Source organism: Dendrobates tinctorius, unplaced genomic scaffold (assembly GCF_039654945.1).
Source record: "Dendrobates tinctorius isolate UK_male_01 unplaced genomic scaffold, ASM3965494v1 ptg000111l, whole genome shotgun sequence".
Lineage (NCBI taxonomy): Eukaryota > Metazoa > Chordata > Amphibia > Anura > Dendrobatidae > Dendrobates > Dendrobates tinctorius.
In genome coordinates this window covers 17,913,793-17,941,375 of record NW_027361779.1, presented here as the reverse complement: position 1 = coordinate 17,941,375, position 27,583 = coordinate 17,913,793, and positions in this window count along the sequence as shown.

The following is a 27,583-nucleotide window of genomic DNA, read 5'->3' as shown; positions in this document are numbered from 1 at the left end:
ATGGTGTAATGGAACAGCAGCAGACCCTCGCCATGACTACTACCCTGGCCCACTCTGGCCCCCTTTACATATGCATATCTTATATTTTCCTATTGTTCATTATATTCCTAGTTCAGAAAAAGGCCAATAGAGGCCGATATGAAAACACTGCAAATAGTTGATATTTTATACAATAAATGTTTGTTACCTTTGGAGTGCCGAGTTATATTTTTATTAATCTAGGAGTGGAATCCTATTTGTTTTCCCTACATATAAATGCCACACAACCTTTCTTTCTGAACAAAGATCTATGTAGGACAAACCACCCAGGAACTTCGGGGAAGGATGCAACAGCATCTCTCCAACATCGCCAAGATTCAAAACAAGGTAAGGCATTTATCTCATTAGCAGCACACTTTCTTGAGGCTAATAATGTGCAATCTGGCTGTTTGCAGGCAGGTTATGGAGGTGAAAATCGTGTGCATTACCATCTGGGGGATATGTTATACAAGAGTTACTCAGATGAGAATCCAGATGGATTTATAATCTTAACAGTCTGGTGCCACACTGCTTTAATGAAGTACTACTCTTCATTATATTTGTTATTGTACTAGCATTTTGGTCTACTTGGTTTTGCACATTTGCTGTTTTGCACATAATATGGTTAGCCTTGGATCTTCACACTTGGATGAGGGCAGGCGTTAGCCTTATTTTGGGCACGTCAGGTGTATATTTTGCTTTTTGGCTTTTTATTCTAGTGTGTACAGTATGTTTTTGTAAATTTAATTAAACTTATTATTTTTATTGTGATCCTTAAGTATTTGCATACTTCTTTTTCCTCCGGTTTATTGTATCACTAAGGACATCATACCACAAACTCCTTGAGGTCTTCTTTCCATGTAGTCCAGAAATAGAAATGGAAAATGACTTCATTTAACTCCTTGGTGACCAAAGATAAGAAAAGTGAGGGCTAAAGTTAAGACCATTTGGCAGAGAAACAGTGACCTTTAGGTGGAGAATTGGATGAAGAATAAGCAGTGGCAAAGTTCAGATATAACTATGCGTGACACTGTATTGTTAGAGGCATCACAGGACCTGAAAAGAGTTTCAACCCTATGGTTTTTTCCAGCTGGATGGTAGGTGAGGAGGAAGTCAAACCGTAAGAAGAAGATTGATGAAGATTCAGGTTACAATTTGACTTAAGATTTGTATTGTCTGTACAGAAGGTCACAAGAAACTTAAGGGCCTGTCACACTAAGCAATATCGCTAGCAATATCGCTATAACGTCACTGGTTTTTGTGACGTTATAGTGATATTGCTAGCGATATCGCTATGTCTGATACTTATCTCCGACCGCTCCCCCGCTGGTTATCGCTGATCACGCGAGAACGTCCAGGACTGTTTCTCGTCGTCAGCTTCCTGCTGGGCTTCCTGTGGAGAGACGAGCGACGAGCATGGATGTGGGCAGGAGGACGTCAGGATCGCCTAGTGTGACAGGTAAGTAGCGACCCCTGACCCCTGCGATGTCGCTGGTGAGATCTGCCTGTGTGGCAGCTCACTAGCGACCACTTAGCGATGTACCAGCGATCCTGACCGCGTCATATCGCTGGTCGGGATCGCTGGTACATCGCTAAGTGTGACAGTACCTTTAGCTTTTTCAAGTAGATGTCACCATTTCTCAATAATTAAATTTATGGCTTAGAGTTTTTGCTAAGAAATAGGGTATTTCTGATTAGTTGGAGAAATTCTGAAGAAGAAGAAGAAATGCAGGAATAATTTGTTGATTTAGTAGAATTTTGAAAAAGAACTGCTCTTACACAAATAGCAGAGGCCTCATCTTCAACAAAGAATAGCCTGTCAACATCAGGGTGGTGTAGACTTAAAGAGAATCTGTCAGTAGGATCATCCCTCCTAAGCCATCTATATGGGCATTTAGATCATAGGAAGCTGAATAAAATGATACCTTGATATCAGCGATCCAATGTTTTTCCAGAGAAATCCACATTTTTCTTATATGCAAATTAGCTTTCTAGGCTACTGGGTGGTCACTGATCTTCGTGAAAATCTGCCTCCAATGCTTATTTTATATGAGGAGGATGTTACTAGTTTGATATGTAATGGCCTCTCTCTACTCTGATCTCACTGCAGAGCTGTGTGTAATTATAACTGACATCTGCAGGCTCCTCTCACTGCTTCAGCTTACCTCTCACAAGCAGCCAATGCTGTAATATTACTACAATTCAATAGAGCTCAGACAGCTGCAAAAATGTGTTTGCAAGAAGACAAAGTACTCAAAGTTCAGTTTTACAGTTCTATGTTAGTTACTTGTTTCACACTGGTTACTCCCTCTTTTATTTAAAATAATCTCTAGCGCCAGACTCTCATGCAGATAAGTGTCCACCCCATAGCCTGAAGCCGCTCATTTACATATAAAAAAAAATGGATTTCTATGGAATAAGACATCAGATTGCCGATTTCAAGGTATCATTTTATTCAGTTTTCTTTGACCTACAAGCCCATATATACGGCTTAGGAGGGTTGAACCTACATATATATGATTGTGTGGCAAAGAAGTAGGAAGAGCAGTCAGAGTAAAACAAGCAGTAGCTGATGATGATGATAATAATGATGACACTGACTACGAGACAATGTGGCCTGACTACCACAAAGACAAGCATGAGGAGAAGCGCTAGGAGGACAGCTTGAACCTTGCTCATATTACTGGACAGCTTGCTTTTCCCATAGAAGCAGGTGATGTCGCTTCATGTGCTGACGGACAGCAGCTGTTCCTAATTTATATTATATGGACTGATTTTCCTCTTGCAGAACCTACATACTGCAAAAGATTTGTTGACCAGAAACAAGGAAAAGAATTGTAATACACAAGATGCATGCACATAGGGTTTACCACCACGACCATGAACACAGAGCTTTCATATGCAGTTGAGTCTCTGCCTGGAATATCTTTTGGTCAAACTTTGGTTTTGATCTTTATTACCTATAAGAGGACCAACTGAGAAAGGTGAGAGAAAAAGCCTGATAAGAGTCGTGAATATAAATCAAATAAAAGTGAAAAGGATAAAATTACTTGATACAATAGCCTTTATTGTAAGAATGGCTCAACAACAAAAATCATAAAATTAGTGCCACCTATTATTACCTATGCCACCACTCTCTTTATCTCACATTATCAGCTCCACATCAACTCAGCCTGGCTCCAAGGTCTTGTTCACCACATAATCTTCATCATTATCAGCATCCCTGATTTTATGAACAGATGTCTATATAGGAAATGTCCTGAGATCCTTGCTCCCACTTCTGATTCCACTTATAGATTTGCCTCTACCACCTTGGAAGCCACTGCCAATGTACCTATTAGCACAGCTGACAAAGCCACACACACAGCTAAGCACAAATCATTCATGTCCTCCATCTCCCCCATCTCATATAGTATGCACAGTGGGTACAGAAAGTATTCAGACCCCTTTAAATTTTTCACTCTTTGTTTCATTGCAGTCTTTTGGTAAATTCAAAAGAGGTCATTTTTTTCCTTATTAATGTACACTTTGCACCCCATCTTGAATAAAAAAGCAGAAATGTAGAAATTTTTGAAAATTTATTAAAAAAATAAAAGCTGAAATAACACATGGTCATAAGTATTAATACCCTTTGCTCAGACACTCATATTTAAGTCACATGCTGTCTATTTCCTTGTGATCATTCTTGAGATGATTCCACTCCTTCATTGGCGTCCAGCTGTGTTCAATTAAACTGATATAACTTGATTTTTAAAGGCAAACAACTGTCTATATAAGACCTCACAGCTCACAGTGCATGTTAGACCAAATGAGATTCATGAGCTCAAAGGAACTGGCAAAGGAGTTCAGAGACAGAATTGTGGCAAGGCACAGATCTGGCCAAGGTTACAAAAGAATTTCTGCAGTACTCAAGGTTCCAAAGAGCACAGTGGCCTCCATAAGCCTTAAATGGAAGAAGTTTGGGACCACTGGAAGTCTTCCTAGACCTGGCCATCCAGCCAAACTGAGCAATCATGTGAGAAGAGCCTTGGTGAGAGAGATAAAGAAGAACCCCAAGATTACTGTGGCTGAGCTCCACAGATCCAGTAGGGACATAGGAGAAAGTTCTACAAAGTCAACTATTAATGCAGCCCTCCACCAGTCAGGCCTTAATGGCAGAGTGGTCCGACAGAAGCCTTTCCTCAGTGCCAGACATATGAAAGCCCGCAAAGAGTTTTGTAAAAATCATATAAAGAACTCCCAGACTATGAGAAATAAGATTCTTTTGTCTGATGAGACAAAGATAGAACTTTTTGGTGATAATTCTAAGCGGTATGTGTGGAGAAAACCAGGCACTGTTTATCACTTTCCCAATACAATTCCAATAGTGGTGTTTTTAAGCTGCAGGGAGAGGACAATTGGTTGCAATTGAAGAAAACATGAATGCTGCCAAGTACAGAGATATCCTGGATGAAAACCTCTTCCAGAGTTCTCTGGACTTCAGACTTGGCCGAGGGTTCACTTTCCAACAAGACAATGACCTTAAGCACACAGCTAAAATAACAAAAGAGTTGCTTCAGAACAACTCTGTGACCATTCTTGACTGTCCCAGCCAGAGCTCTGACCTAAACCCAATTGAGCATCTCTGGAGAGACCGGAAAATGGCTGTCCACCAACGTTCTCCATCCTTCATGATGGAACTGGAGAGGATCTGCAAGGAAGAATGGCAGAGGACCCCCAAATCCAGGTGTGAAAAACTTGTTGCATCATTCCCAAGAAGACTCATGGCTGTACTAGCTCAAAAGGGTGTTTCTACTCAATACTGAGCAAAGGGTCTGAATACTTATGACCATGTGATATTTCAGTTTTTCTTTTTTAATAAGTTTGCAAAAAATTTCTACATTTCTGTTTTTTTTCGGTCAAGATGGGGTGCAGAGTGTACATTAATGATAAAAAATGAACTTTTTTGAATTTACCAAATGGCTGCAATGAAACAAAGAGTGAAAAATTTAAAGGGACCTGAACACTTTCATACCCACTGTACTTTTATAACATTTTTGGAATTTTTCAAGCATTTGAACTCCTTAATACCCCATGATGGATATACACGTATATATACAGTATAACTTGTCAATGTGCTGCAATGGGTTTAGGAGCCGATCCTACTCCAAGCAGGGCAGGTGCCAGTTCTACCACCAATAGCTGCTAATATAATCTATTAAATGCTGGTTATCTAATATATATATATATATATATATTTGTATATTATACAGTTTTGGCCAAAATTAAGAGACCACTGCACAGTTTTATAAAAATCAGCTTCTCTACATGTCTGACAGTCATTCCATTCCAGTGTCAGTTGAATTCCAACCAGAGTTCACCTCATTCTACTTAATGTGCTTCTAATTAGGTGATCACCTGAACCAAATCTTATTTATTGAAGGAAAGTATAAAAAACCCTGCTGTGGTGTTCACAATCCTCTTGTAATAGGACAAGCTGAATGGCAAAACAAGTGCCAGTAATATCCCTAAAGTAATTGGAATGAAAAATAACTTTTAACCATGCCAAAGGAGTTGAAAAGAAAAGTCTTGAGTGATGAAAAGAAGGGCTCAATTCTGGCTTTAATAGCAGAGGGATACAGTGAGCGTCATGTTGCCTCCATCCTTAAAATTTCTAAGACGGCAGTCCATTACAAAAAGGTCAAGCAGCAGACATTGGGGACAGCAAAACTACAGACCTTCAAGGGCGAAAAAGACTCTCCACTGACCGGGATGACAGTCATCTTATTCAAATCTCACTCAGCAACCGCAGGATGACATCAAGTGACCTACAAAAAGAATGGCAAATGGCACCTGGGGTGAAGTGTACGGCAGGAACAGATCATAACAGGCTCCTAGAGGCAGGCGTCAAATCATTTAAAGCTAGAAAAAAAGCCTATCATCAATGAGAAGCAAAGAAGAGCCAGGCTGAAGTTTGCCAAAGACCATAAGGATTGGCCCATAGAGGACCGGAGGTAATCTTCTCTGATGAGTCTAATTTTCAGCTTTGCCTAACACCTGGTCGTCTAATGGTTAGATGGAGACCTGGAGAGGCGTAAAAGTCACAGTGTCTTGCACCCACTGTGAAACTTGGTGGAGGATAGGTGGTGATCTGGGGATGCTTCAGCAAGGCTGGAATTGGGCAGGTTAATCTTTGAGAAGGACGTATGAATCAAGGCGCATACAAGGTTATCCTGGAAAAACAGTTGATTCCTTCTGCTCAGGCAATGTTCCCTCTGAGGACTGTTTTTTCCAGTAGGACTATGCCACACAGCTAAGTCAATTAATGTGTGGATGAAGGACCACTACATCAAATACCTGTCATGACCAGCCCAATCTCCAGACCTGAACACCATTGCAAACTTCTGGAATGTAGTCAAGAGGAAGATGGATGGTCACAAGCCATCACAAACAAAAAAATTGCTTAAGTTTTTGAACCAGGAGTAGCATAAGGTCACCCAAAAGCAGTGTGAAAGACTGATGGAAAGCATGCCAAGACGCATGAAAGTTGTGATTAAAAATCGTGGTTATTCCACAAAATATTGGTTTCTGAACTCTTCCTGAGTTAAATCATTAGTATTATTGTTTCTAAATAATTATGAACTTGTTTTCTTAGCATTATTTGAGGTCTGCAAGCACTACATTTTTGTTATTTTGATCATTTCTCATTTTCTGAAAATAAATACAAAATTTAGTGCTTGGAAATTCGAAGACATGTTGTCAGTAGTTTATAGAATGAAAGCGCAATTTACATTTTGCTTAAAAATATACCTATAAAGAGAAAAATCAGACAAACTGAATATTTTGCAGTGGTCTCTTAATTTTTGCCAGAGCTGTATACAGCTCAGGAAGAGTTCAGAAATTAATATTTTGTAGAATAACTAGGATTTTAAAATACAGCTTTCATGCGTCTTGGCATGCTTGCCACCAGTCTTTCACACTACTTCTGGCACAAAAATTTAAGCAGCCCTTCTTTGTTTGATGGCTCATGACTATCCATCATTTCCTCTGGATTACATTCCAGAGGTTTTCAATGGGGTTCAGGTCTGGAGAATGAGCTGCCCATGAGATAGTTTTGATGTGGTGGTCTCTTAATTTTTGCCAGTATATTTGCCAGTATACATATATATGTGTGTGTATATACACTCACTGGCCACTTTATTAGGTACACCTGTCCAACTGTGTGTTAAGACTTAATTTCTAATCAGCCAATCACATGGCGGCAACTCAGTGCATTTAGGCATGTAGACATGGTCAAGACAATCTCCTGCAGTTCAAACCGAGCATCAGTATGGGGAAGAAAGGTGATTTGAGTGCCTTTGAATGTGGCATGATTGTTGGTGCCAGAAGGGCTGGTCTGAGAATTTCAGAAACTGCTGATCTACTGGGATTTTCACGCACAACCATCTCTAGGGTTTACAGAGAATGGTCCGAAAAAGAAAAAAAATCCAGTGAGCGGCAGTTCTGTGGCCGGAAATGCCATGTTGATGCCAGAGGTCAGAGGAGAATGGGCAGACTGGTTCGAGCTGATAGAAAGGCAACAGTGACTCAAATTGCCACCCGTTACAACCAAGGTAGGCAGAAGAGCATCTCTGAACGCACAGTGCGTCGAACTTTGAGGCAGATGGGCTACAGCAGCAGAAGACCACACTGGGTACCACTCCTCTCAGCTAAGAACAGGAAACTGAGGCTACAATTTGCACAAGCTCATCGAAATTGGACAGTAGAAGATTGGAAAAACGTTGCCTGGTCTGATGAGTCTCGATTTCTGCTGCGACATTCGGATGGTAGGGTCAGAATTTGGCGTAAACAACATGAAAGCATGGATCCATCCTGCCTTGTATCAACGGTTCAGGCTGGTGGTGGTGGTGTCATGGTGTGGGGAATTTTTTCTGGGCACTCTTTGGGCCCCTTGGTACCAATTGAGCATCGTTGCAACGCCACAGCCTACCTGAGTATTGTTGCTGACCATGTCCATCCCTTTATGACCACAATGTACCCAACATCTGATGGCTACTTTCAGCAGGATAATGCGCCATGTCATAAAGCTCGAATCATCTCAGATTGGTTTCTTGAACATGACAATGAGTTTACTGTACTCAAATGGCCTCCTCAGTCACCAGATCTCAATCCAATAGAGCATCTTTGGGATGTGGTGGAACGGGAGATTCGCATCAGGGATGTGCAGCCGACAAATCTGCGCCAACTGTGTGATGCCATCATGTCAATATGGTCCAAAATCTCTGAGGAATGCTTCCAGCACCTTGTTGAATCTCTGCCACGAAGAATTGAGGCAGTTCTGAAGGCAAAAGGGGGTCCAACCCCTTACTAGCATGGTGTACCTAATAAAGTGGCCAGTGAGTGTATATGTGTGTGTGTATATATATATATATATATATATATATATAGTGGGTCACTTTTATGGATACACCTAAATAAAATGTGAATGGTTGGTGATATCACCTCCCTGTTTGTGGCACATTAGTATATGGGAGGGGGTAAACTTTTCAAGATGGGTGGTGACCATGGCGGCCATTTTGAAGTTGGCCATTTTGGATCCAACTTTATTTTTTCCAATGGAAAAAGGGTCATGTGACACATCAAACTTATTGAGAATTTCACAAGAAAAAGAATGGTGTGCTAGGTTTTAACGCAACTTTATTCTTTATTCTTATATTTGGTATTGCTGCAATCATACTGACCTGGAAAATCATGCTATCAGGTCATTTTTACTGCACAATTAAGGCTGTAAAAATAAAATAAAAAAACAGTGGTGGAATTGTGTTTTTTTTCAGCATTTGATTTATTTTGCCTATTTCCTTTACTATGCATGGTCAAAGTAATTATACAATTGAAAACTGTAAACTTGTTTCATAGAAAACAATGCCTTGAATGCCTATATTGATGCAAAAATAAAAAAGCTATGACTATTTAAAAAAGACAGGAAAAACAAAAGTGCAAAAAATGAAAATTGACTGAGTAATTAAGGTGCTTATATACAGTTTGACCATTTACTATCCAAAAATGGATAATGGGAAATGGCTCATCATGACTTGATTTTTGTTTCTCAGTTTAGATCAACAACATCTATTGAGTCTGAGCATTATTCCAGGGCTATTCAAGAGACGTGTATCTGAAAATGTACAATCTGAAGTGAAAATGTCTTTAAAAGATTATCTTGCATAATTTTCAAAGAATCTCTGAAAATACTTGAAATACACTTGTAAATACAGCCCGAATAGTCAAAGCAACTAGTACTATGTCAGATGAGCACATGGGAAAGAGGTCAAAGGTGAATTTTCTTCCATTCTCCTTTGAGATCATTATTGATTGTTTTATTAGCGCTCTTGGATAGAATGCACACAGTTGATATATAATCTATACATCATTATCTTTCATGTGCATGTTTTGTGAATCAAAAGACGACACAACAATTGTAAACTGTTTAAAATGCACAGAATATAAAGATATAGCCCTTTCATGTACAAATACGCAAACATCTAAGTGGTCGTATTTAAAAATTCGTATCAAAACTTTATCTTTTAGACCCCCACTTGGGGCTGAATAGATCTGGGGCTGCGCTGGTTTTTTTAAGGTTGTAGAATTTTTTTTTCACATTTTTAAACAATACATAGCCGCCTAGGACTTCAGGAGGGTAGAGAAGAGTTATGAAGGGAAGGATCTGATGTGGTCAAACTATTGGGTGATATCACTGAATGATGTCCACTTCGCAATATCTTACAGCTGCACCTTCGGCCTGCTAGATTTTCTTCATTACACTATATTCAGGGTTCCATAGATTGCTATTGGTAATCTAGGACTGTCGCTGTTACAATAGTAAAGCATTCTAGCATTTATCTACAAAATACGATAGAAGAGTACTCGTACAGCACTCATTGCCATGACCCATCCCTATCCCTGATTGACCATTTGGATTTATCATTGAAATGTGGCATGTTTCTTTTACAATTGCACAGTTTAATCAGAATTTCACTATAAAGTATTTAGTGGCTACTAAGATGCAAATCCATCACTGTCATTACCTGTGTTTATCTTAGGGCTATATTTCTGGGTTTGGTTCAAATTGTTAACTGAAAGTTTAGATTCTCCACATCTTCCCTCTTGATGCCATTAGGAGGACACTGTTACCATCTGTGGCAGTTGTATTTGGTTAATGCCAAAAAACTGTACTTTTACCATTGTATAATGCCTTGATCCTGCATAGGGACTTCCCATAATATAAGATAAAGGAGGATCCAAACAAATCCTTTCCCCCTCAACTGCATAACACATACCATAAAAGGCATTAACGCAGTTAAAACCATGCAGTAAATTATTTACATTTAATATTTTTTATTTTTTTTCCATTCTATACTGTTTATACAACAAAGGCATCTAGGGAAAACCCCATGGTATTGTATTCTTCCTAATACTAGAAACTGAATGATCAACAATGGTTCCTGTTGGAATGTAAAAAAGCAGTAAGTCTGTGACTCAAACTGATAACATGCAAATTATTCAGAAAGGAAGAGAAATTGAACTCTAGTACTGGAAGTAGCAATCCTAAAAGTGAACAACAACCCTTTAACCCCTTTACCTTCAAGGGTGGTTTGCATGTTAAAGGGAATCTCTCACTCCTTTTTTCGAATATGAGCTGCCTGCACCGACATCAGGGGCTTATCTACAGCATTCTGTAATGCTGTAGATAAGCCCCCAATGTAACCTGAAAGATAAGAAAAAAGAGTTATATTATACTCACCCTGGCGTCTGATCCGGTCTGATGGGTGTCACCATCGGGTCTGGCGCCTCCCATCTTCAAACGATGCCGTCCTCTTCTTTGCTGCCTGTCGTGACTCCGGCACAGGCGCACTGCTCTGCTCTGTTGAGGGCAGAGCAGAGTCCTGCAGTGCGCAGGTGCCGGGAGACATCCGGCGCCTGTGCACTGCAGCATTCTGCTCTGCCCTCAACAGGGCAGAGCAGTGCACCTGCGCTGGAGCCATGGCAGGCAGCAAAGAATAGGACGTCACCATTAGAAGAAGGGAGGCACCGGACCGCAACAACCATCGGACCAAGACCGGACCGCCCCCCGGTGAGTATAATCTAACTCTTTTTTCTTATCTTTCAGGTTACATCAGGGGCTTATCTACAGCATTACAGAATGCTGTAGATAAGCCCATGATGGCGGTGCCAGCACCTCATATTCAGAAAAAAGGATGACAGATTCCCTTTAATGAACAGGCCAATTTTTACAATTCTGACCACTGTTCCTTTATGAGGTAATAACTCTGGAACGATTCAACGGATCCCACTGATTCGGAGATTATTTTCTCGTGACATATTGTACTTCATGATAGAGGTAAAAATTTATTTGATATTACTTGCGTATATTTGGAAAAAAACTGAAATTTGGCAATATTTTGAAAATTTTCTAATTTTGCAGCTTTGAATTTTCATGCCCTTAAATCACAGAGATATGTCATACAAAATAGTTAATAAATAACATTTCCCACATGTCTACTTTACATCAGCAAAATTTTGGAACCCAAATTTTTTTTGTTAGGAAGTTACTAGGGTTAAAATTTAAACAGCGATTTCTCATTTTTGCAACACCATTTTCTTAGGGACCACATCACATTAGAAGTCACTTTGAGAGGTCTATATCTCTGGATCTCTGGAGGTCTGGATCTCCTCATACCTTTCCAACCACACCTTCAGCATCTCCCACTCCCACACTACCTCCTCATCCCACCCTCTCTCTATTGGAGTCGCCCAAGGCTCTGTTCTAGGAACCCTACTCTTCTCAATCTATACACTTGGCCTAGGGCAACTCATAAAGTCCCATGGTTTCCAATAACACCTTTATGCCGATGATACGCAGATCTACATCTCTGGCCCAGACGTCACCTCTCTGCTCTCCAGAATCCCGGAGTGTCTATCTGCCATTTCCTCCTTCTTCTCCTGCCACTTCCTCAAACTCAATGTGGACAAATCTGAACTGATTATCTTTCCCCCATCTCACAGATATTCCTTACCCGACCTATCTATAACAATTGACGACATCATGCTTTCCCCCATCCCAGAGGTCCACTGCCTCGGAGTAACCCTTGACTCTGCCCTGTCCTTCAAACCACACATCCAAGCTCTCTCCACCTCCTGCCGACTCAGCTCAAAAATATTTCCAGAATCCGTCCTTTCCTCAACCCTCAATCTACTAAAATGCTTGTGCATGCCCTCATCATCTCCCGCCTCGACAAGTGCTACATCCTTTCCTGTGGCCTCCCTGCTAACACCCTCACACCTCTCCAGTCCATCCTTAACTCTGCTGCCTGACTAATTCATCTCTCTCCTCACTACTCCTCCGCTCCTCCCCTCTGCAAATCTTTTCACTGGCTCCTATTCCCTCAGCGTATCCAATTCAAATTACTAATACTGACCTACAAGGCCATCTATAACCTGTCTCCTCCATATATTTCTGAACTAATCTCCTGATAGCTTCCCTCACATAATCTTCGGTCCTCCCAAGACCTCCTTCTCTCCTCCACACTTACAGTATTCGCTCCTCACCCAACCGCCTCCAAGACTTCTCCCGAATAGCCCCCATCCTCTGGAATTCTTTGCCCCAACACGTCCCACTATCAACCACACTCGGATCCTTCAGATGGAACCCGAAAACCCTTCTCTTGAGGAAAGCTTACAGCCTGCAATGATCCCCGCTGCCTCCTCACCACTACTGGAGCTACCGCCTCACCATCACTGGAGCTGCTGCAACCCCCCAACCTCCTTCCCCACCATCCTGTAGAAAGTAAGTCAGCAAGGGCAGGGTCCTCTCTCCCCTCTATATCAGTCTGTGATTGTTAGTTTGTCTACTGTAAGTGATATCTGTAACTTGTAATGTAACCCCTTCTCATGTACAGCACCATGGAACCAATGGTGCTTTATAAATATATAATAATAATAATAATATATGATAGAAAATACCCAAAAGTGACACCATTCTAAAAACTGCTCCCCTCAAGGTGCTTAAAACCACATTCAAGAAGTTTATTAACCATTCGGGTGCTTCACAGAAATTTTTGAAATGTTTAAAAAATTCAACATTTCACTTTTTTTAACAAAAAATAATTACTTCAGCTGAAATTTTTTTATTTTACCAAGGGTAGCATGAGAAAATGGACCCCAAAAGTTGTCGTGCAATTTGTCCTGAGTATGCCGATACCCCATGTGTGGGGGTAAACCACTGTTTGAGTGCACTATGGGACAATCATTTTTTGCAGGCTGATCTCTTTTATAGCATGCAGATGAAGCAGCATCTGCATGCTATAGAAGCTGAATATCAGAAAACCCTTATACACCGTATCCCGCAACTAAGGGAAGAGGGTCAAAGAGGAATTTTAAACAAATAAATGATTTTATTACATGAATGAATAAGTTACATAATTAGAAAATACAGAGCAACACTCACTAAGCAGGCAAAAAACACAAAAGGGGAATTCACATAATTATTCAATTGTGCCAACAGAAATCACTGTATTTAGTTCAGCAATAAACTTGCTACTAATCCTAGGTTACAATATGCAATGGAAAATAAATACCATTTAGTTCAAACAGTAACCCCAAAGTAATCACACCCAACAGGGAAATTCAAATGCATGTGAGGTGGTAAACTGCAGTAACAGATAGGTGTAAAAAGTAATCAAATAAAGTGCAAGTAGTGCATAATTAGCATATAAGTAATCCTGTAGCTAAATATAGACAGTGAAACAGTATTTATATAATAAATGAGTTATTAAATCCCCAGGCCGGTCGCCCCTACGCACATTTCGCAGCAACTTTGTCAGGAGGCGTGGCTTATACTAGCTCAGGTGTGAGTATAAAGAGGACGAGCATCTAATTAGAAACATCGGATATATAGAAGTATTGGGCTGCAAGCAGCGCATACGTGGATACAAGCCTGACTCCAACGTGGACACTTCCTCCTGCGTCCCTAGAACGCACACAACCTGTTGCTACTTAGCAACCAAGATTGCCTGCGAGTCCTGTGGAACGCATCAGGAAGGCCCGGACAGAGTCGGATCCAGGCACACACACTTGGCCCAAAAACTGAATACGGGTTCAGCCGCAAGTGAGGAACACAGAATGCATGAATAACTATATGTGTTTGTAAGTATGGTAAAGTTAAAGAAACCAACAAAAAATGGAATCTATTTGGACCTTAAATCATATGAAATTGGCCCACTAGATAACTATTCTTAAAACCGGATCCGGACACAATTATTAATAATGATGATGAAAAATTAGCCTTCTAAATAACTATTCCTATAACTGGACCTGGTCATAATAATACGAAATGGATGAAGATAAATTTAAAATTAAAACATGTCATATCACACCATTATAGATGGTAATATAATATATGTAGTGCACATGTAAAAGTGCATAAAAAATGTGAAAATTGAATAAAATGCTTAATGCTAAATAGGATATATTGCTAAAATAGACCGTGTCATGATGTAAAAATTAAGTGTGTATTAAATATATTTGTTTGTGCATATTATGCATAGAGTTGTGGCCAAAAGTATTGACACCACTGCAATTCTGTCAGATAATATTCAGTTTCTTCCTGAAAATGACTGCAAACACAAATTCTTTGGTATTATTATCTTCATTTAATTTGTCTTAAATGAAAAAACACAAAAAGAATTGTCCTAAAGCCAAATTGGATATAATTCCACACCAAGCATAAAAAAGAGGGTGGACAAAAGTATTGGCACTGTTCGAAAAATCATGTAATGCTTCTCTAATTTGTGTAATTAACAGCACCTGTAACTTACCTGTGGCACCGAACAGGTGTTGGCAATAACTAAATCACACATGCAGACAGTTGACATGGATTAAAGTTGACTCAACCTCTGTCCTGTGTCCTTGTGTGTACCACATTGAGCATGGAGAAAAGAAAGAAGACCAAAGAACTGTCTGAGGACTTGAGAAACCAAATTGCGAGGAAGCATGAGCAATCTCAAGGCTACAAGTCCATCTCCAAAGACCTGAATGTTCCTGTGTCCACCATGCCCAGTGTCATCAAGAAGTTTAAAGCCCATGGCACTGTGGCTAACCTCCCTAGATGTGGACGGAAAAGAAAAATTGACAAGAGATTTCAACGCAAGATTGTGCGGATGTTGGATAAAGAACCTCGACTAACATCCAAACAAGTTCAAGCTGCCCTGCAGTCCGAGGGTACAACAGTGTCAACCCGTACTATCCATCGGCATCTGAATGAAAAGGGACTGTATGGTAGGAGACCCAGGAAGACCCTACTTCTTACCCCGATGTTAGGCGTCGGATTCCTGGCACTGCACAGCGGGAATCCAGAGCCAGACATCCTGCGGTCTCCCATTCTTCCTCGACCGCTCTGGGTGTTACTCAGCAAACACAGCGAGCCAGGCTTGCTGCTCAGACTCACTCTGGCAGCCTAGATGTTGCTGACACCTCTGGTGCAGCAATGGCAGCGCAACCTGCTTTGCAGGGAACCGCTCCTGAGGCTAAGTCCTCATGCCGTGCTACTGGGCATGCCCGCAACTTGACCTCTCACTGGAGAGCAGGGGTCACATGCTCAGGTCCTGCGTCGGATCTGATTGGTCCTTCCCAAGCTAATGGAAGGTTCCGGAAGCGCATCGCTATAAAAAGCCCGCAGGGCGGCTCAGCGATGCGCTAGTGTAGACTTATCTTGCTATGTGTGTGAATGGTGACGGATGCATGGACTGGTGGCTGACTCATTATGAAACCCCTTCCCTCGGATAATACGATTGGTGACAGAGTGTGTTCTTAGGTCAGCACCAGGTAGAGGCAAGCTACGCCACAGTGCTCCTTCGCCTACACTAGCGTCCGTCGGTGCCCGGTCCTCGGCGCCGACGCTGGCGGCTATAGTTGCCGCTGCACTGCATTAACAGCAGCTATTGGTGTTCGCGGCTGCGACGCCACACGCTGACTCCTGTGACGATAACAGTGCCAGCACCTTTGTACAGTATATATTTCTGGCAAGCGACTCTGTGTCTGAACAGAGCCGCTCCTAGCGTTCGGGTGATGTTAACCTGTGCGCACTACTTCACCTTCTGGTGCATCTGCCATTGCCCAGCAGCGGTCTTACCAACTACCGCACGGTGGACCCCGGGCGGCGAACGCACCTCTTATTATTTTATATCTGGTGCGTTCCGCAGACCATAACACCCGAGACATAAAAAAGCCAGGCTGGAGTTTGCCAAAACTTACCTGAAAAAGCCTAAAACGTTTTGGAAGAATGTTCTCTGGTCAGATGAGACAAAAGTAGAGCTTTTTGGGCAAAGGCATCAACATAGAATTTACAGGAGAAAAAAAGAGGCATTCAAAGAAAAAACACGGTCCCTACAGTCAAACATGGCGGAGGTTCGTTTTGGGGTTGCTTTGTTGCCTTTGGCACTGGACTGCTTGACCGTGTGCATGGCATTATGAAGTCTGAAGACTGCCAACAAATTTTGCAGCATAATGTAGGGCCCAGTGTTAGAAAGCTGGGTCTCCCTCAGAGGTCATGGGTCTTCCAGCAGGACAATGACCCAAAACACACTTCAAAAAGCACTAGAAAATGGTTTGAGAGAAAGCACTGGAGACTTCTAAGGTGGCCAGCAATGAGTCCAGACCTGAATCCCATAGAACACCTGTGGAGAGATCTAAAAATGGCAGTTTGGAGAAGGCACCCTTCTAATATCAGGGACCTGGAGCAGTTTGCCAAAGAAGAATGGTCTAAAATTCCAGCAGAGCATTGTAAGAAACTCATTGATGGCTACTGGAAGCGGTTGGTCGCAGTTATTTTGGCTAAAGGTTGTGCAACCAAGTATTAGGCTGAGGGTGCCAATACTTTTGTCTGGCCCATTTTTGGAGTTTTGTGTGAAATGATCAATGTTTTGCTTTTTGCTTCATTCTCTTTTGTGTTTTTTCATTTAAGACACATTAAATGAAGATAATAATACCAAAGAATTTGTGTTTGCAATCATTTTCAGGAAGAAACTGAGTATTATCTGACAAAATTGCAGGGGTGTCAATACTTTTGGCCACAACTGAATGTATTAACTATTTGTAAGTGCTAAGACTTTATCAGTGACAATTATATATAAAAAATAACAGTAAGACAGAAATAAACCATATGGGTAGAAAACAATCATGATTACACAAGAGAATTTTTTTTGTGTGTTTACAAAAAGTGTGCCATAATTACACAAGAAAAATTATTTGTTTATACAAAAGGTGTACCATAACTGATCACGTGCAAAAGATTATATGTTATTAAAATGTTATTAAAAGCATTAGACTAGTACATAGAGTATAAGTCCATTCTTCATCCATAGATGCAGCACATCAAGATGATCTCACCATCCAGGCAAGCCAATATTAAAGGATGTAATTTTGATGACTTCATCCAATCCACAAGGAGTATCACCGCAGCAAAAAATGCAAGGGTCTATAAAGGTAGGAGAAAATATTAAAATCACATAAATAATAAAAACTAAAACCAAAGCTAGACTAAAATATACCCATCTAATATATAAAGCTCAATGTGGGTGTTTATGTATGTATGTATGTCCGGGATTGGCATCCGCACCGTCGCAGCTACAGCCAAAAAATTTGGCACAGTCACATGTCTTGACCCCGAGAGCGTCATAGGCTATGTTGTGAGGCGAAATTTTAACCCCGCGCGTTCTAATTCACCAAACAATTTTGCCCCTATCTACATAATGGGGAAAAAGTGAAAGGAAAAGTGTTGGAGGCAAATTGACAGCTGCCAGATATGAACAAGGGGGACTTAAAGAATGAGAGCGATGGCACAAAGAGTATATACCGTACAGTTGCTAAGGTGGGGCCCTGACATGGGATACTCACCACACACGGGGATATGAACACACACCCAAATGCGCCACACACTGCCACGTGCTTCAACACACACTACCACCCTCAGCACACATTTCACCACACATACACCAACCTCGCCACATAAAAGTCGAAACACAAAAGTCGCCACTGAAAACTCGCCACGCTGTCCCAGAGCGGTTTAAAAGATGAAAAATGAGCTGTGATTGGTTGCTATCAGCAACAGTTTTCTTTGTAGACAGTTGTGGTAACTGAGGCCTATTATTCTTATCATTTCTATGGTGTTATCGTCCTTCTGTAAAGCTGGAAATAACACAATTTATTACCGTGCCAACACAGACCACCCTCTGACACAGACTGCAGGGGGAGCCCAGTATCACACAGGATAGGATTAGATACACAGCTCAGCAGTCAGTATCACACAGGATAGGATTAGATACACAGCTCAGCAGTCAGTATCATACAGGAGAGGATTAGACACATGGCTCAGCAGGCAGTATCACACAGGATAGGATTAGATACACAGCTCAGCAGTCATTATCACACAGGATAGGATTAGACACACGGCTCAGCAGTCAGTATCTAACAGGATAGGGTTAGATGCACAGCTGAGCAGACTGTATCACACAGGATAGGATTAGATACACAGCTCAGCAGTCAGTATCACACAGGATAGGATTAGATACACAGCTCAGCAGTCAGTATCACACAGGATAGGAATAGATACATGGCTCAGCACGCAGTATCACACAGGATAGGATTAGATACGCAGCTCAGCACACAGTATCACACAGAATAGGATTAGATACACGGCTCAGCAGTCAGTATCACACAGGATAGGATTAGATGCACGGTTTTTATGTGCAATATAATCATTATAATTTGTTATAACTAACCACAGTTGGTTACTATGCCCAGGAAACACCGGGCTCTTCAGCTAGTGAGTTTATAAAAAGGACCCAAAGCCATGGCTTTCATTTAGACCCTCAGGGACCATGGTATTAAGCCTATATATCCACCGGCTTTCCATTTGAGATAAGATTTTGAATAAATTCCCTCCCCTTATACCCAGCAATACCTGGTCTATAGCCATGATCCGAAGACCACTTGTCTCAGAATTGTGAAGCCTTTTGAAGTGTCTTGGAAGGATCTTTAATTGTTCCCCTTCCTCTGCTTCCTTTCTCAATATCCCGGACATGCTCTCGTATCCTTATCCTCAGCTCTCTTGTAGACATTTCTATGTAGCTCTTATTACAAGGGCATCTTGCAAGATAAATTACTCCCTTAGAAGAGCATGTCAAACACTTCCTAATGGAAAATGTCCAAGTTTGATCCGTATTCTGAAAATCTTTCCCTTTAAATGTATTAGTGCAGGCCTTACACTTCCTGCAGGGAAAAAAGCCCTAGACTTCACCAAGGAAACCATGTCCATTTTTCTTTGAAGAAAAATTACTTTGGACCAACAATTCTGATTTTTTTGATCTCTTCGCTGTCATTCAGGGTTTGTCAGAAAAGGTTTTATTAAGAATGGGATCAGCAAGTAAAATATTCTAATGATTATGAACAATATTGGACAGCTGTTTCCATTGCTCATTAAAAGGAGTAATTAGTTTCACTTTTTTAGGGTCGATATCCCTGACATTTTTCTTTTTATATAATAGTTGATTCCTAGAGACTAGTAATAAAGCATTGTTGTTTGCCTTGTTTTTTATATGGTGTTCACCAAAGGGGTTAACTAGTGGAACAGTTTTATAGGTCAGGTCGTTACAGACGTGGCAATACCAAATATGTGTTCTTTAATTGTTTAGATTTTCTTTTTTTATTCAAATATTTATTTAGTCATGGAATAAATATTGATTTTGTATTATTTTTAATATTTTTACAATTATTTTAAAAACTTTTTTTTACTTTATTTTATCTTTTACACTTTGTCCCACTATGGGACAATCATGTTTTGCAGGCTGATCGCTTCTATAGCATGCAGATGAAGCAGCATCTGCATGCTTTAGAAGCTGTCAGAACTTCAAGTTACTGCACTGACCTGAGAGACTTTCTGATCATGCACTGAGCATGACAGAAAGTTTCTTAACTCTGGAAACCCGGATGTCGTTGTGACAACATTGTGTTACCATGGCAGCGATTGGGACCCCATATCACGCCGTGGGGTCTCCGATACAAAGGCAGAGGGGCTGTGACCATTCTTGGCACTTAATGCCGGGTGTCAGCTGTGAGAATCAGCTGACACCCAGCCGCGATCGGCCCCACACCACCCGTGTGCACGGCCGATCGCGATGACACACTATACCATCCATGGTCAGACTGGCCCAGATCACATGGACGGTATAGTGCATCAGATGTCAGAAAGGGGTTAAAGAGCCTTTTCCACATGACTTAAATTAGAAGTCAAAATAAACACTCTATTTGCAGACACATGAGTACATTGCAAGAGGTGTGATTTGGCTGGATGTGAAGCCTCTGACTGAAGTCTCGCGGGTAACATCTCTACTTGCAGATCGTGTGAAATAATTCATTCATTATCTTCTGGGAAAAGATATGGGCTTAGCTTGTGAGCCCGCATCTGAGACAGGAAGACCACATCTGATATCCATTTTTAAGATTAACATTAACTTCAGTTATGGTAAAAAAATCCTTGCCTGCCAAAGTGCCAGACTGTGTACCCTTTTTATCCGTAACAACTAATGTGTAATTTGCTTATACACATGTCTAATACCCAAATGGTCTTCCATGTAGCTATGCGCCAACAGATATGACAGGTTATGTAAGGATTCTTGTACACAATATAGTGCTAGAAATATTGCATCCTTGATTTTGGTAATTCCTGTTTTAAGGCTTAGAATTCCCTTCATTGGTTGATTTTCTCTGTAATCCTTATCCAGTCCAGCTTTTAGGTTGATTCATTATTGGGCTTAAGGGGTAATGTCTCTCCTGATGGAGAATGACATGCCTGACATGCCGGCATGAGGATTTTTATAGGCAATACAATGGTCCTTTGGGGAAATTAAATATGCACAGTGTGTCAGAGGAAAACAACTTGTGCTCTAGCACCACCTATTTGAAGCAGTAATCCTAAAAGTGAATACCGACTCATTAACAAACCTTACCATTAGTGTTGAGCGATACCACCCGTTATTGAAAAGGATCGGATTGGATCGGCCGATATAAAAAAAAGTATCAGGTATCGCCGATTCCGATCCCGGAAGTCCCATTCAAGTCAATGGAACAGAAATATCGGAATTAAAAAAAACCTTTCTTTCCTTGTAGGTTAATTCTACATGAAGAAAAACAACTAATAATAATGTAGAATGTATTGGGGAGGTGTAGGAGACATTAAAGCCATAGAGCTTTAGCCCAATCAAAAGGAATAGCAGGAATTATATATTATTTTTTTAAAGACGTTCGGAGTTACAAAGATATTGACTATGTTAACCTCTTTTATATTTTGTCAGATATGTATGTTTCACTACTTCCATGCTCTTCACCTTCTTTTTACTTCTCCCACACTTTCTCCTTCATGATCCTCAGCAGCAGCAGCAGCATCTTTTTCATCAACTTCTTCTTCACCTTATTCATCTTCTTCTTCACCTTCTTCCTATTGTTCTTTTTTTGTACATTATTCATATTCAACGATTATTCTTCTTCATATTCTACTTCTTCATCTTCTTCCTATTCTTCCTCTTCATCATATTCTTATTTGTGACAGGCATTCCTGTAGTTGTTATCTATAAAAGTTTGAAGATTACACCTTCTGTTCTGCCTGTCACAAAAGATTTACAACAGGATTTGTCCGCGTTCAGTTTGGCCTGCAGCAGCAGCCATTTTCCAGGGGCACCACGAGGAGGAACGGACTCACCCCCATACACTGCTTAGTCTTCTTCTGCTTATAATTTAGATAATATCATTTGCTCTGATTTTTAGTCTTATGCTTAATGTTCTTCTGCTTTTGGTTTTTCTGCTTCTTGGTCTTCTGTCTCTGGCTGTTCTGCATCTTGGTGGTTGTCTTCATGTTCTTTGTCCTCTTGGTCATCTTCAGGGTCAACTTTTTGGTTTTCTTCGGTGTGGTCTTCAGGGCCGTCGTCTTCAAGGTCATCGTCAGGGAGATCCAGAGTGAGAACCAAAAACCATTTCCACAAGCTTGAACTTCGAAAAGTAGCAGAAGGTACAAGAAGGCTGAGGAACTGCCGAGAACCAGCTGACGGTACTGGAACCCGGATGGGTAGCAGAAGGAACAAGAGCAAATGGAACTAGCGAGGACCAGCTGATGGTGCTGGAATCCGGAGGGGCAGCAGAAGGAACAAGAGCCAATAGCACAACCGTAGACCAGCTGGCGGTGCTGGAACACGGTTACTAAGCAGGAGGTACCTGTGCTACAAAGCACTACCAAGGACCAGCTGACGTAGCTGGAACTTGGATACCGAGAAGGAGGCACCTAGGCCAAAGGCACTGCCGAGAACCACCTGACGGTGCTGGAACCCGGATGGGTAGCAGAAGCTGCAAGAGCAAATGAAATTAGCGAGGACCAGCTGACGGTGCTGTAACCCAGAGGGGCAACAGAAGGAACAAGAGCCAATGGCACAAACATGGACCAGCTGACGGTGCTGGAACACGGTTACTAAGCAGGAGGTACCTGTGCTACAAAGCACTACCAAGGACCAGCAGACGTTGCTGGAACTCGGATACCGAGAAGAAGGCACCTAGGCCAAAGGCACTGCCGAGAACCAGCTGACGGTGCTGGAACCCGGATGGGTAGCAGAAGCTGCAAGAGCAAATGAAACTAGCGAGGACCAGCTGACGGTGCTGGAACCTAGAGGGGCAGCAGAAGGAACAAGACCCAATGGCACAACCATGGACCAGCTGACGGTGCTGCAACACGGTTACTAAGCAGGAGGCACCTGTGCTACAAAGCACTACCAAGGACCAGCAGACGTTGCTGGAACTCGGATACCGAGAAGGAGGCACCTAGGCCAAAGGCACTGCCGAGGACCAGCTGACGGTGCTGGAACCCGGATGGGTAGCACAAGGTACCCATAATAAACAAAGTTGTAAGGCCGCGAGCACGACGCACTTACCGAAACCCACAGTCCAACAGGGAGTGCTTGTCCTTTGGCACTACGGAACCAGCCTTTATTACCAGAACCTGCAGCCCACATAGGAAGCACCTAAACTGCAGGCACTATAGACTCGGCTAACCCGACCACAACACGACAGGACAACGTATTGGTGGCAAAGTGACGTTAACACTACCCGAAAACAGCAGGCATGCTGGAACCAGGTTGGGCAGGAGGGAGTACCCGTGTCAAAGACACTTCTGAGCAGCAACTGGCGATGTTGGAACCCAGGGTCAATCATGCAGCAGGCTGAGGCCTACTTGGAGCGAGTAGTAATTAAGATGTAGTGTGATTTTGGAGGCAGCAGGAGACTTTGTCGTCCACACAGCAGGGGAGCAGCTGGCGTTGCTGAACCCCACTAACACAGGAGCTAGTGTGTTTTTCTCTGTGAAGACGGCACTTCTGAACACCAACTGGCGTTGTTGGAGGCCAGGATCAAGAATGGAGCAGGCTGAGGCCTAATGGTTTTTGAATTTGGAGGCAGCAGGAGACATTGCCATCCACACAGCAGGGGAACAGCTGACGTTACGGAACCCCACTAACACAGGAGCTAGTGTGTTTTACTCTGTGAAGACGGCACTTCTGAACACCAACTGGCGTTGTTGGAGCCCAGGATCAAGCATGGAGCAGGCAGAGGCCTAATGGTTTTTGAATGTGGAGGCAGCAGGAGACATTGCCATCCACACAGCAGGGGAACAGCTGACGTTCCTGAACCCCACTAACACAGGAGCTAGTGTGTTTTTCTCTGTGAAGACGGCACTTCTGAACACCAACTGGCATTGTTGGAGGCCAGGATCAAGCATGGAGCAGGCAGAGGCCTGATGGTTTTTGAATGTGGAGGCAGCAGGAGACATTGCAGTCCACACAGCAGGGGAACAGCAGACGTTACTGAACCCCACTAACACAGGAGCTAGTGTTTTTCTCTGTGCGGACAGCACTTCCGAGTGACAACTGGCTGTGTTGAAGCCCAGGATCAATCATGCAGCAGGCGGAGGCCAACTTGCAGCAAGTTTTATATAGGTTGTAGACTACTACTGATTGTAACCGTGCTCCACTATGGCCTCTGGCTCCAGTGTCTCTAGTGTTTCCACTGGCCTCCAACCCTGCCAGTTACTGCTCTAAAGTGGCGTCTGCACAATCCACACTTGTTCCTGAGTTACTGGGGCTCAGTCACGTCAGTTGATCCCCTGATGTGTGTCCGGCAAGGTCTCCTGCTCTGTCCACATTCCCACTACTAGTAATGGGAATGTGGACAGAGCAGGAGACCTTGCCGGACACACATCAGGGGATCAACTGACGTGACTGAGCCCCAGTAACACAGGAACAAGTGTGGATTGTGCAGACGCCACTTCAGAGCAGCAACTGGCGGGGTTGGAGGCCAAGGGAAATACTAGAGACAGTGGAGCCAGAGGCCTAAGTGGAGCACGGTTAAAAATCAATAGTAGTTTGATTGTGGAGGGAGCAGGAGACTTTGCCGTCCACACAGCAGGGGAGCAGATGGCGTTACTTAACCCCACTAACACAGGAGCAAGTGTTTTTCTCTGTGCAGATGGCACTTCTGAGCGAAAACAGGCTGTGTTGAAGCCCAGGGATTACAGTTCAGGTGGTAGAAACATGAACACAACAGAGACCTGGATACTGTTGCCAACCAATTATTTATTCTGGTAGAGGACTGGCATATTCTGGCGAGATCCAGGCCTTGTTCATTTTCAGAAAAGTAAGCCGGTCAACGTTATCGGAGGATAGTCGCGTGCGACGGTCTGTTAGTACACCACCTGCGGCACTAAAGACGTGTTCCGATAATACACTGGCAGCAGGGCAAGCCAGCACCTCCAATGCATACTGGCTAAGCTCTGGCCATGTATCCAGCTTTGAGACCCAAAACTTGAAGGGGGAAGAGCCATCTGGGAGTACACTGACAGGGCAAGACATGTAGTCTGTCACCATCTGACGGAAACGTTGCCTCCTGCTGACTGGAGCCGTCTGTGATGGTGTAGACATTTGTGGTGGACACACAAAACTTTGCCACATTTGGGCCATAGTGGTCTTGCCTTGTGCTGAGGCGCTGCCTCTGCTCCCTCTTTGTGCCGAGCTTCCTCCACTGCCTCGACGCACAGAGCTGCATTGTAAAGCACTAGCAGCACTGCTGTCGGGTGGAATGGAGAACATGATGGACTGCACCAGTGTGTCTTGGTACTCCCGCAGTTTACGCTCCCTGGTCAATGGTGGTATGAGGCTTTGTAAGTTGTCCTGGTAGCGAGGATCTAGGAGGGTGTACACCCAATAATTAGTCGTGTTGAGAATGTGGGCGATGCGGCGGTCGTTTCTCAGGCACTGCAGCATGAAATCAACCATGTGCTGCTGACTCCCAACTGCCAAAGAAACGCTGTCCCCTGCTTGAGACGTCATCTCTGCCTGCTCTGCATCACCCCACCCTCGCTGTACATACTGACTAGAGCATTGTGTACCTCCCTCCTCTGGAGAGATGTCTTCCTCCTCCATACACTCCTCCTCATCCTCCTCACAAAGTGTCCCCTGCCTAGGCCTTTGTGAGGAACCACGTAGCGCAGACTGTCCAGAAGCAGATGGCATTTGTGACTCCTCATCCTCCACCTCTTCCAAAACCTCCTCCCTTAGTGCTTGCAGTGTTTTTTGAAGCAGGCAGATAAGGGGGACAGTCATGCTGACTAGTGCATCATCTGCACCCGCCATCCACGTGGAATCATCGAAGGCACGCAAAACGAGGCATATGTCCTTCATAGAGGCCCACTCAGTGGTGCTGAAGTGTGACCGGCGCACAGTGCGACTTGTTTGCGCCTGATGCAGCTGGTACTCCATGACTGCTGCCCGCTGCTCACACAACCGCTCCAACATATATAACGTTGAATTCCACCTGGTGGGTAGGTCACATATGATGCGATGTTCCGGAAGGCGTAATCGGCGCTGCAGAGCAGCAAGGCGCGATCTTCCGTGCTGGAACGCCGCAAGTGAGCGCACTCTATGCGGACCTTGTGCAGCAGTGCATCAAGATCCGGATAGTCCCTCAGAAAGTTCTGCACGACCAAGTTCAGCACATGTGCCAGACATGGGATGTGAGTGAGGTTGCCTATGCCCAGAGCTGCCACCAGATTTCGGCCATTGTCACACACTACCAAGCCCGGCTGGAGATTCGCTGGCACAAACCACACGTCACTCTCCTGCTTGATAGCATTCCAGAGCTCCTGCGCTGTGTGGCTTCGATTCCCCAAAGAAATTAATTTGAGTACGGCCTGTTGACGTTTGGCCATGGCTGTGTTCATATCAGTCGCAACAGGCTCCTGCAGCGCTGTTTCTGAGGAACTTGAGTAGGAGGAGGAGTCAATGTGTAGAGACTGGATTCCTGCAATCCGTGGAGTTGGCAGAACACGTACAGCGCCACTTTCCAGATCTGTACACGGCTCCACAACATTGATCCAATGGGCAGTGAGGGAAAGGTATCATCCCTGTCCATGGTTACTGGTCCACGCATCGGTGGTCAGGTGGACCTTGCTACTGATGCCGTTTAGTAGCGCATGTTTTATGTTTGCCTCCACATGTTTTTGCAGGGCAGGGACGGCTTGCCTGCTGAAATAAAAGCGGCTGGGCATGGTGTATTGTGGGACTGCCAATGCCATGAAGTTCCGGAAGGTGTCAGTCTCCAACAGCCTGAATGAGAGCATTTCAAGGGCCAGTAGTTTGGCAATGCCAGCATTCAGTGCCTGTGCTCGGGGATGGTTTGCCGAGTATGGCCACCTTTTATCCCATGCCTGTGCTACCGATGGCTGTAGAGTGGCCTGGGAGTGTGAGGATGACTGGGAAAGTGGTGCTGTGGGTGGAATGTCACTGGGTCTCCGGACAACAGTGCCAGAGGTTCTTCTTTGGCGATCCTGTGAGGAAGCCGAACCAGCTGTGTGTGAGCTGGAAGAAGAGGCTCCAACACGAGCTGAAGAGGTGGTAGGTGGTGCTGTACGTTGGCCTACGTCTTCAGTGAGTCTGTGTAACTCCACCTCGTGCTTGGTCCACACATGTTTCCACATATTTATGGTATTGAGGTTGTTGACATTTTTCCCTCTTTTGACTTTCTGATGATGCAGCTTGCATTTGACAAAGCAAATGTCATCTGCAACTGTGTCAAAAAAGGACCACGCACTGCAAGTCTTGGGAGCGCCCGTTTTGGCTTTTGAAAGAGGAATGCTCCTAACGGTTGCCGAAGTGGAGGCTACAGGCAACAAAGTCTGCCCCCTCCCTCTCCCTCCTGTTTTGGCCATTCGGGGAATCTCTTCCTCAGAGCTGCTCCCATCACCTTCCTGTTCCTCACGCCATGATGGGTCAAGGACCTCATCATCTACACTCCCCTCTTCAAACACCTGCTTCTCCTGGGTTGTCTCGCCAGCACCGTACGCACTAAAAAGTGGCACCTGAGTCTCATCATCATCTGATGCGTACTGAGGTGTGCTTACCATAGGCACCTGCCCACCCGCCTCTTCAGATTCAGAGGGACAAAGAAG